The following is a 12,687-nucleotide window of genomic DNA, read 5'->3' on the forward strand; positions in this document are numbered from 1 at the left end:
TTAATATTTAATCAACAATCTTAAGTGTTAGTGTCTTAACATTGAGAAGTAATCATACATTGGTGAGTGAGTTTAATTAGACAATAATTTAGTCTGAGTCTCTGTGGGAACGAACTAGAAAGTATTCTATATTACTTGCGAACGCGTATACTTGCGTGAATATTAGTGCGTGATTTCGCCCTAACAAGTTTTTGGCGCCGCTGCCGGGGACTCGGCGTATTTGTTTAGTTTATGTACTTACCATCATTGGTCATTAGGACTCAGTGATTAGGACGTAGTAGTTACTTATTGTTTCCGGTTGTGTTTCAGGTACTTTAGCAAGCGTTTATGCAAACTCGTTCTCGTGCTCGCAAGAGGACTTTAGATACAGCTGAGGAGACAGACGAAGTTCTTGATATTACGGAGAAGTTAGATTTTGAGGATTCGGATTCAGGAACTGAGCGGAAAGAACCAGTAAACATGGGAGATCGTACTGTTCAAGCTGATCCAGCTCTTATGGATTTTTCTCGGCCTAAAATTGATGACATTCAGTCAAGCATCCTTCATCCGGCTATTCAAGCTAACACCTTTGAAATCAAGCCGGGCACTATTCAGATGGTGCAGAATTCTGTTTCTTTTGGAGGAGCGGCAACTGAAGACCCCAACATGCACATAAGGAATTTTGTCGAGATCTGCAGCACTTTTAAGTATAATGGCGTGACTGATGAGGCTATCAAGTTGAGGCTTTTCCCATTCTCACTGAGGGACAAGGCTAAAGACTGGTTATATTCTGAACCAGTTGGGTCCATCACTACGTGGCAAGATCTTGCGCAAAAGTTTCTGGTGAAGTTTTATCCGATGGCAAAGACTGCTGCTATGAGGAGTGCTCTTACTCAGTTTGCGCAGCAACCTACTGAATCTATGTGCGAGGCTTGGGAACGCTACAAGGAAATGTTGAGAAAATGTCCACATCATGAAATGCCGGATTGGATGGTGATCACTGGTTTCTATAATGGTTTGGGGGCCCAATCTCGGCCCATGCTCGATGCAGCAGCTTGAGGCGCCTTATGGGCTAAAAGCTATACTGAGGCGTATAATCTTATAGAGACGATGGCTGCAAATGAGCATAAAAACCCAACTCAGAGGATGACGTCAGGAAAGGTAGCAGGTATTCTGGAAGTTGATGCAGCCACCGCTATTGCAGCCCAGCTCCAAGCGCTATCAATGAAGGTTGATTCTTTGGCTACATATGGAGTTAATCAAATAGCTATGGTTTGTGAGCTTTGTGCAGGTTCTCATGCTACAGATCAGTATTCTCTGGTCAACGAATCTATTCAGTATGTGAATAATTATCAGTGACAACAGCAGCCTGTGCCAGCGACCTATCATCCTAACAACAGAAATCATCCAAATTTCAGCTGGGGGAATAATCAGAATGCTATTCAGCCACCATATCAGCAAGGAGTGAGTAAACAGTTTAACCCACCTGGATTCCAGCAACCACAGCAGTATGCTACAAGGCAATCATAGCCTCAACAGGGAAGTACGGCTGTACCTACTAGTGATGATTTTGAGGAACTTAAGCTGTTATGCAAGAGTCAGGCGGTTTCTATCAAGACCTTGGAAAATCAAATCGGTCAATTAGCCAATGCAGTGCTCAATCATCAACCTGGCACTCTTCCCAGTGACACGGAAGTACCAGGCAGGAAGGAAGCTAAAGAGCAAGTCAAGGCTATTACCTTAAGGTCTGGAAAAGTTGCTGATGTTGAAAAGGCAAAAGAAGGAGAAGCTGAAATTAATGATGAAGAATCTAAGCAAAAGGAGAAAGCGGCGGAACTAAGGAAGACTACTGTTGAACACACTCTGCCTGAGGCTAATACAGGCGAGAAACAGCTCTATCCTCCACCACCTTTTCCTAAAAGATTGCAGCAACAAAAGCTGGATAGACAGTTCGGGAAGTTTCTGGAGGTGTTCAAGAAACTTCACATCAATATACCTTTCGCTGAGGCTCTGGAGCAAATGCCTAGTTATGCGAAGTTTATGAAGACTATTCTTTCAAGGAAGGTGAAACTGGATGACCTTGAAACCGTTGCTCTCATGGAAGAATGCAGCGCTGTTCTGCAGCAAAAGTTACCACCAAAACTGAAAGATCCAGGAAGCTTCACCATTCCTTGCACCATTGGCAATTTGACTTTTGACAAATGCCTTTGTGATTTGGGAGCAAGCATTAATCTGATGCCGTTGTCGATCTTTAAAAAGTTGGATCTGCCTGATCCAAAACCCACATACATGTCTCTACAATTGGCTGATCGTTCCATTACTTACCCAAGGGGCATAGTGGAGGATGTGCTCGTCAAGGTGGATAAGCTCTTCTTTCCTGCAGATTTTGTTATTCTGGATTTTGAGGAAGATAAGAAGATTCCCATAATCTTGGGAAGACCTTTCTTGGCTACTGGCCGTACCTTGATAGATGTGCAAAAAGGTGAACTTACTATGCGGGTACTAGAGCAGGATGTGACCTTCAACATATTCAAGGCAATGAAATTCCCTACAGAAGATGAGGAGTGCTTAAAAGTAGATGTGATTGATTCTGCGATTACTTCGGAACTCGATCGCATGTTAATGTCTGATGTATTGGAAAAGGCCTTGGTGGGGGATTGTGACAGTGATGATGAAGATGGCAACGAGCAATTACAATATCTGAACGCTTCTCCCTGGAAGCGAAAGCTGGACATGCCGTTTGAATCTCTTGGTACTTCTGACCTTAAGAATGCTGAAGGAAAGCTCAAACCATCAATAGAGGAAGCACCTACCTTGGAGCTCAAGCCATTACTTGAACACTTGAGGTATGCTTTTTTAGGTGATTCATCTACGTTACCTGTTATTATTTCATCTGACCTTTCATGTAGTGAGGAAGACAAGCTCTTAAGGATTTTGAGAGAATTCAAATCGGCTATTGGATGGACCATAGCAGACATCAAGGGGATAAGTCCTTCATATTGTATACATATAATTCTGCTAGAGGAAGGTAGTAAGCCAACTGTGGAACAGCAGCGAAGACTGAATCCCATCATGAAGGAGGTGGTGAAGAAAGAAATTCTGAAATGGATGGATGCAGGCATCATTTATCCTATTTCTGACAGCTCGTGGGTGAGCCCCGTACAATGTGTACCTAAGAAAGGAGGTATCACTGTGGTTGCAAATGAAAAGAATGAGCTCATCCCCACTCGAACAGTTACAGGATGGAGAGTATGTATGGATTATAGAAAATTGAACAAAGCCACAAGGAAGGATCACTTCCCTCTTCCATTTATTGATCAGATGCTTGACATGTTGGCGGGTCATGAGTATTTTTGTCTTCTGGATGGTTATTCAGGGTATAATCAGATTTGTATTGCACCAGAGGATCAGGAAAAGACTACCTTCACTTGTCCATTTGGCACGTTTGCTTTTCGCAGAGTTTCGTTTGGGTTATGTGGCGCCCCGGCCACTTTTCAGAGATGTATGATGGCTATATTCTCTGACATGATTGGAAATAACGTCGAAGTGTTCATGGACGACTTCTCCGTCTTTGGACATTCATATGATGAATGTTTGAATAATCTGCGCACCGTACTCAAAAGATGCGTGGAAACTAATTTGGTGCTCAATTGGGAGAAATGTCATTTTATGGTGCGTGAAGGCATTATTCTTGGGCATAAGGTCTCTAACAAGGGTCTGGAGGTGGACAAGGCCAAAGTGGGAGTCATTGAAAATCTTCCCCCACCTAACTCTGTGAAAGGAATCCGTAGTTTTCTTGGTCATGCGGGTTTTTATCGGCGATTCATCAAGGACTTTTCAAAGATATCTAAGCCGTTGTGCAATTTTCTTGAGAAAGATGTGCTTTTCAAATTTGATGATGAATGTTTGGCAGCATTCGAGACTCTCAAGAAGAGTTTGATCACTGCACCAGCTATTACAGCACCAGATTGGACAGAACCGTTTGAGATGATGTGTAATGCGAGTGATTATGCGGTAGGTGCAGTTCTGGGGCAGCGCAAGAAAAATCTCTTCCATGTGGTCTACTATGCGAGTAAGACTTTAAATGGGGCCCAATTGAACTACACCACTACTGAGAAGGAGCTTTTGGCTATAGTCTTTAGTTTCGAGAAATTTCGATCGTATCTACTTGGTACGAAAGTAACAGTATTCACTGATCATGCGGCTATTCGCTATCTGGTTTCCAAGAAAGATTCGAAGCCGAGACTCATTCGTTGGGTGCTTTTACTTCAGGAATTTGAGTTAGAGATCAAGGATAGAAAAGGTACTGAGAATCAAGTAGTTGACCATCTCTCTAGGTTGGAGAATCCCGATTCTACTTCAAAAGATAGGACGTTAATCAATGAATCTTTTCCGGATGAGCAGTTGTTTGCAATTCAGGAGGAAGAACCATGGTTTGCAGATATTGTAAACTATCTCGTCAGCAATGTAATGCCTCCTAATTTGACATCCGCTCAAAAGAAGAAGTTTCTGCATGAGGTGAAGTGGTATATGTGGGATGAACCATATTTGTTTAGACAGGGAGCTGACCAGATCATCAGGAGATGTATCCCGTTCTGTGAGACGGAGGGGATATTACGAGACTGCCATTCCACGGTTTATGGTGGACACTATGGTGGTGAGAAGACGGCAGCTCGTATTCTGCAAGCAGGTTTTTTTTGGCCTACTTTGTTCAAGGATGCTCATCAGTTTATTTTAAGGTGTGATCGTTGCCAAAGAGTGGGAAATTTGACAAGGAAGGATGAGATGCCATTAAATGTGATGCTTGAAGTCGAGGTCTTTGATGTTTGGGGAATCGATTTCATGGGGCCTTTTATCTCGTCTTGCAATAATCAGTACATCTTGCTGGTAGTCGATTATGTCTCAAAATGGGTCGAAGTTAAAGCGTTACCGACAAATGATGCAAAGGAAGTGCTAAATTTTCTTCATAAGCAAATTTTCACAAGGTTTGGAACACCTCGGGTAATCATAAGTGATGAAGGATCGCATTTCTGCAACCGTAAGTTCACTTCTATGATGCAGCGTTATAATGTGAATCATCGAGTAGCTACTACCTATCATCCGCAAACAAATGGTCAAGCGGAAGTGTCTAACAGAGAGATAAAGCGCATTCTAGAGAAGGTTGTTTGTCCGTCAAGGAAGGATTGGTCTTTAAAGCTCGATGAAGCTGTTTGGGCTTACAGAACAGCATACAAAACTCCACTTGGTATGTCCCCGTTTCAGTTGGTGTACGGTAAGGGATGTCATCTACCTACGGAGCTTGAGCATAAGGCTTACTGGGCATTGAAAAAGTTGAACCTGGATTTAGATGCAGCTGGTAAGAAAAAAATGCTTCAGCTTAATGAACTTGATAAATTTCGACTTCAAGCGTATGAGAATAACAAAATGTATAAGGAAAAGGTGAAGAGGTGGCACGATAGGAAGCTACATCCTAAGTTATTTGTGCTGGGGCAACAAGTTCTCTTATTCAACTCTCGGCTCCGACTTTTTCCATGGAAGTTGAAATCGAGGTGGTCTGGGCCTTTTATCGTCAAAACTGTGTTTCCACATGGAGCGGTGGAAATTTTTGAGAATGATCCGGACCAAGCATTCAAGGTTAACGGTCAGCATTTGAAGCACTACTATTGGGACATGGCAAACCGAGAAGTGGTTAGTGCGATTTTGTTGACTACTTGAGAAGGGTACGAAACGTCAAGCTAATGACGAAAAAGAAGCGCTGCGTGGGAGGCAACCCATGAATTGTTGTTACAGGAACCCTTAGAAGTTAATAACCTATCCAAAAAAAAAAATCAGAAAATAGGGGCTGAAAAAAATTTTCCAGTGACCCCCTGAGCGCCCGCTCAGCATTGCTGAGCGACCGCTCAGCAAGCTGAGCGCCCGCGCAGCACACTCAGCTTCGTTGAGCGACCGCTCAGGGGTCGAGTACCAGAATTTTTTTTACAGTTCAGAAAAAAAACACAAAAACCCATCACAGTCCATAAACCCACGAATTCTTTTCCCATTACCCCATGATTTTATCCCTCAACCCCACTCCTAATCTAATTTAACCTACTCCACACCCTATATATACATACACCTATCCTACATATCTCCCACAAACTTCCTACACTTAAACTCTCTCCCAAGCACCAAAACTCAGTTCTTACACACTTTTATTCACGAATCAAATGGCACCCAAGAGAGCACGCACTATTGACAGCAGCAGCACAGTTCCTACTACTGATTCATCGAGGGGTACTGCTGCAAGGCCTCGATTAACTGACAGAGCCGCGGAGGAGGAGTACACTAGGCTGTTGGGGAAGCCGATTCTGAAGGAGAGAGGGTTTTTACCATCAGGGAGGGATGGTGAGTTGATGCCCATGATTGCAGAGAAGGGGTGGATAGCTTTTTGTGAGTCACCCGAGGCGGTACCGATGAGCGTTGTTCGCGAGTTCTACGCAAACGCGAAGGCCAAAAAGAATGGATTTTCTGTGGTCCGAGGGCTGACAGTTGATTATCACCCTGCGGTGATTCGCCGTGTGATTGGCCAGTGAGAGAGGAAACCCGAGGAGGAGAACTGGAATGAAAAGACTGCTGAGGATTTTGACTTGGATTTGATTTGTGCGACTCTCTGTCGACCGGGCACAGTTTGGACCTTCAGGACCGGCACTAATGAGTATCGTCACTTTCCGGTGATCGCCATGAACTGGTATGCCCGTGCATGGAATGCATTTATTTGTGCTAATATTTTGCCTTCTTCGCATGCACACGAGGTCACAGTTGAGAGAGCACAATTGTTGTGGGGAATTCTGAATGAGGAGTACTACGTGGACCTTGGTGAGTTTATCTACCAAGGAATTCTGAAGTTTTTGAGGGGAGCGAAGCATATGAACATCCCTTATGCATCCACGGTTACAAAGCTATGCCAAGCAGTGGGAGTGAACTGGCCGGCTCATGAGCAGTTGTAGTTGTCGGCAGCTCCGATTGATTCTGGGACGCTGAATGGGATGCAGGATTGGACCGGTGGTGAGCCTGAGGAGCATGGGCTGGGTTATCGTCTTCCAGGAGGGCGTCCAGCATGAGGTGCTACGATGGCTAGGCCAGGGCGTGATGAGGCTGGTTCTTCGAGAGCTCAAGAGGGTGCTGGGATGGTTGATGCCCAGTATAGGAGGCTTACACGGCGGATGGATGCTATGTACGAGACGCAGAGCAGATTTGCTCAGGAGCTCACCCTTGCGTTAGGGACTGCTTTTCGGGGCCTTGGAGCTGATATCCAGTGGCCAGTTTTTGGTGAGGACTCTGCATACCCGCCGCCTGATACTCCACCCACTGAGGGTGATGATGATGATGACTCCGAGTAGGTATACCCTGTGTTCCTTTCTACTACCTTCACTAAGGACAGTGAAGATTTTAAGTTTGGGGGTGGTAGTTAAGGAATATTGTGTGTGTGTCATATAGCTGCATATTCATGATAGCTTAGTTCATATAGTTGCATAATTTATGCCATATAGTTTTTTTTTGTTATGTATGTCATGTAGCTCATGCATTTACCATGATCCCTTTTGCAATGATTTATCGACTGAATTGTGATATTGATGCGAGTGTAGTGATAGCATTAAAGTGATATTAAGTCGTGTAGGTTGATATGCATGCTAGAAACACTTATAATTCCACTAAATCTTAGAGAATGCGTAAGGGCTAGATTGTTGTTATGATTTGGTTGTTTTCGAGGTCAATCTATTTATTATGCTTAGAATTCGATAATAGGTTCTTAGTGATAAAGGCATGAAAAAAAAATTGGAGGAAAAAAAAAATTTGGAATTCGTTGCTAGTTGTGGCTAGGCGTTAAATGGCTAGTAGCCGGCTCGCATATGGTGCGAGTAGTCTAGGGTTGAGCAAGATGGAGCGAAACGCACTTGCTCAGAAGTTAGAAAAAAAAAAATAATAATAATAATTTTTAGTTTATACATAATTGATCAAGAGTGGGCTCTTTGGTATTCGAGTTATTAAGTTCTTAGGGGACTTTGTGCCTAGTGACCTAAGGCTTTTAGAGTCTGGGATCCGCTAACCTAACGCTCGTTACATGGATACCATTGTATAAGTCTTTTGTGGACCTCACTCATTGCACGGTCAATTAAGCATTTGTGTTGTGAATAAAAAGCACGATTCCGTTATAAGCACCAGAATTCTTGTAGTGTTGAATATCACTTTGTGCCTAGAATTTTTATTCTCTGTATAATCATGTGATTGCCTTGAGGATAGTCAAGTCATAATAATTGGTCTAGTTCCGAAGCATATCTGTTAAGCATTTGCACACACCACGTTTCTGGCTGTATGTCCGTTTGCATGAGTTTATTGATCTTTAGTTATCTAACTGCATTTGTTAAGATGTTGCAATTTGGTTGGTTAATTGTAGAAAGGGGGATCGCTGCATTTTCATATAGATTGCATTCATGCATGTTTTTATTTGTTTTTGAGTCTGTGACGCTTGAGGACAAGCATCGATTTAAGTTTGGGGGTGTGATAAGTGGCATTTTATACCACTTAGAACGTCTTAAAATGGCTTAAATTGGTGTCTTGAAATCAAGTATTTTGTGTATTTGATGCGTTTTTCTAGTGTTTATGTATTTCAGGGTATTAGTTGCATTTCGGGGGAGGAATCATCAAGAATAAGTCTTGGCATGTGTTCACCATTGCGAGAGGAAAGAAACGGGCAGATTACGGCGAAGAAACGGAGCAAAATCAGATTTTTTCCAGTAGAGGTGTAATAACCCCAATTTTTGAGAAATTTTGAAACCCTTATGAATAGTGTTTTTGCTGAACGAGAAAACTTTTCATGCCACGCTATGTAGGGGTTCTGTTATTGATCTTATGGGATATTATTAGTACTCTATGAAGTATATAAGTGTATGTAAAGATCGTCAGAATCCAATTCCGAACACTTTGGTTTTTCCCGGAAATCCACAAGATACGGAGAGAATTGAGTATAAGGTAACAGGATAAAAAGGATTGAAATTAAAGGATTATAGGAGAGGATCATAAAAGGAATATAATATATTGAGAAAGGTTAAGGGAACCTAAGTAATAAGATCCCGAGTATGATCCCTCAAACGATAAACGAGAACGAAAGTTAAGCGAACCGTATAGCAGATCAGCGGTCATTAGGCAAACGATTAGGAAGTTAATCAAAGGGATTAATGGGAGTGATGTCATCCAACCAATAGAAAGAAGACAAGGAAGGAAGGATGACATCATGTGGATGAGATAAGCATGACATGGGAAGGAGGAGGTGTGGTGGCTTTGTAACCACACAAATCCAAGGGCAAGAAGGTAATTTACTAAATCAAAAACAAAACCAAATCAACCAACCAAAAATCAAGACAAGGCAAAACACAAAATTCTTCTTCTTCTTCATGAAGCTCTCGGGTTCTCTTCTTAAAAAATGGAAGTTCAAGCTCCTCCACTTATTATTTAGCAAGGTAATTATCCTAGCTTCTCCTAGTTAAGTTACATACTTCCTATAAGTTTAAGCTTCTAATTCCAAGCCAATCTTTTTCTATAAATCAAGGAAGAAGATGGTGAATAGTAACCTTCAAGAAATAACTTTAGTTTTCTTGAATTTTTATGAAAGATTAAGGTTATACAAGCAAGGATCAAGGTTCTTTTAGGCATTCAAAGCTCTTGGGTTGTGTTAGGAAGCTTCAAGGAGGTATAAACAACTTTCACCTTTAACTTATAGTTTGAACTTTGAGTTTTGATGAGTTTATGGATGGATTAATGTCTATATAGAAATATCCATGTATGTATAGCAAGATCCATGTATGATAGATGGTTTGGTTGGATTTGTGGTGATTTTGGATATGAATCTTGGTTAATGGTTAATGAATCTTAAGTTATGGTTAGTAGATCATGTTTGTGGTTGAATAAGTTGGAAAACCTTGAGATTATGGACTGACTTTGCCTTGATATAAGTTGTGTTTGAGGTATTGATGATGGTTGGGTGGTTTGTAGTGAAATGGTAAAGAATTGGAGTGGTATAAATATTGGTAATCGCGTAAACATAGCCGTCGTAACGTCCGATTTTCTTTAGACTGTTTTGTGCATAACATTAGGACCCGAGGACCCCCTGCTAGATTGTGACCACTGCCATGTTTAGGTAGCTCATGTTACGAGCTTCATTTTGATATGTAGTTCGTTCGATTCCGATTTACGGTTTAGGAGAAACGACCGTTTCAAGTAACGGCGTTTCACGAACGAAACTTTTTCCCTCGCCTTACTTTGAAATGTAGGTTAAAGACCAAAAAGGGTTAATTAATGCATGAAACATTTATGGTAAGTGTTTTAGGCAGTTGGTAAGTCACTCGCGAAGGAATCGCTTTAAAACTCGTAAAGGTTAAATTATTAAAAATGGTGGAGCCGAGGGTACCCGAGTGACTTAAGCGAATCAGTGAGCGTAAAACAAGCGTTAGAGTCTAAGTTAGTTAAAGTATAGATTTACAAGTGACTTTGGTTTAATTCCAACTTACTTGTTGTTTATAGGTTACCAGACTCGTCCCGAGCCATTCGTAACCCCCAGTCGCTCAGGCAAGTTTTCTACCCGTTATACTGTTGTTGTGATGTAAATATATGTATATGCATTATCTTGTGATATTGCATGATTGTTATTAGCAAATTTTGCAATATATTGGAGTATGCTAATATGGTATATATGCATGCCTGTTTCATATTCTTGAGATATATATCTGTTGGTTTATTTGATAATACCTATGCTAGAGGATAGTTGTATCTTGCATATACCCTTAGTATAGGGACCCAAAGGTGAAAATATTTTCTAAAACCGGGAGTCGAGGATCCCGAGTAATCTTGTATATATGGATATGGATATATATATATATATATATATTTATATATATATATATGGTGATAGTTTTCCAAACTATTAATCGAATAAGGTTTATTCGATAACTTTAAACTTTATTTTATTATTGAATATTATTTCGAATATTATTCAAGGACTTATGACTCCTTTTATTTATTTAAATGAATATTATTTTGAATATTCATTCGGGGACTTATGACTCCTTTTATTTATTTATTGAATATTATTTGAATATTCATTCGAAGGCTTATGACTCTTTTATATTATTTATGAATATTATTTGAATATTCATTTGAGGATGTATGACTCCTTTATTTTATTTAATGAATATTATTTATAATATTCATTCGAGGTATTATGACTCAGCTTATTTTATTTATTGAATATTTTTTGAATATTCATATGAGGATCTATGACTCCGATTATTTGCGGAAATATATTCTTTATTTTATTAAAGAATAAGGTGTAAATAATCAAACTTATTTTCGATTATTCAAATAAAGATAATACTTTCATATAAGTATATCTTGGGTTATTTAATACTCGTTTCAAGTATAAATTTAATACTTCTACTTCAATTATTTTTATAAAGATTATTCTTTATGGGAATATTATTTAATTAATAATATTCAGATATTTTCTAATATTCTGGGGACTGATTTACTTCATTAAATCAGTCTTACTCCAAACACTCTTTAAAGTGTTTTCGAGTCTTCAAAATGATTTTTCAAAGTCAGAGCGGATCCCAAAACTCATTTTTATATTTAAGATCTTCCTGTTTAAAGGGGATTTAAATACTCGCTCAAAAACCTGGGGAGTCCGGCTCTGTGGTGTATTTTATATTCGCAACAAGGTTGCAGATTTGGTAAATGAATTGATTACTTGCCCAACGTTCGGGAAGTAAGCCCCTCTCATTGAGTCGGCATAAGCGACAGGCCGAGGTACGGTCTATTATTGTGTAAGTGGCTCAGTGGGAGTCCATCAAATGCATAGGTGGCTGAGTGGCAGTCCAGCATAGGTCTTAATTATGACCAGGGTGATGACCAGTGGGGAATTCGTCCATCTACTAGTAGAAAATGTTACTTATAGGTATCTTTGCCTGATCAGCGAGATATCGGGTTTATGCCAAAATTCTTTTCCTTTCCAAAATTCATTGGATGTTTCGAACTCTGTTCATACTTCACATAACAGAGGTTCCAGGAAATGTTTTCGGGATATATATATATGTGGATATGTATATATATCAGGACTAAATAAAGTATCTCATAACTTTATTTCATTCAATAATATTTCAAAGATTGAATCTATTCAAATTTTGTCTTGTAGTCTCATCTATGTGATGAACTTTTGAAACTGATTATAACTTGAACGGTGGTAGTTCAAGTAGTATTGGGAAAGATATAAGTATATTGGGGTATTTGGTAACCTCATCTTTTAAACTTATATCTAATTAATAATTGTCTTATGAATGACAAAGATTTTCAGAAAAACGTTGAGACAAGGTTAGATATATGAGATCACCTTGCAACGATATTTTTATACAGTTATACACTGGGATTTTGTGTATATTATGCATGGAAGAGGACTTCCAATATTTTGAAAAGTATATATGTATATACTGAATATTTTGCGACTTCATCGCATTAAGATATCAAACTTGGTTCATTTCTTTTGACCAAGACTTTCATGAGTACTATGAGAAGGCTCATATACTAGTAAGTATATACTAGTAATTATCTTACACACGATAAAAGATTCTAGTAAGTATCCATTTAGATACTTATATTATTGTTATCACTATATATTATCTT

At 39.9% G+C, this 12,687-nt stretch overlaps 1 non-coding gene across 1 annotated transcript; it reads right to left on the reverse strand.

Moving 5' to 3' along the window:
* Nucleotides 1–852: 852 nt before the first annotated feature.
* Nucleotides 853–959, reverse strand: LOC141694036 (small nucleolar RNA R71). Its single transcript, XR_012563369.1, has one exon. It is a non-coding gene; the product is annotated as a small nucleolar RNA R71 (small nucleolar RNA).
* Nucleotides 960–12,687: the final 11,728 nt, after the last annotated feature.

The sequence above is a fragment of the Apium graveolens genome, chromosome 10, assembly GCF_009905375.1.
Source record: "Apium graveolens cultivar Ventura chromosome 10, ASM990537v1, whole genome shotgun sequence".
Classification (NCBI taxonomy): domain Eukaryota; kingdom Viridiplantae; phylum Streptophyta; class Magnoliopsida; order Apiales; family Apiaceae; genus Apium; species Apium graveolens.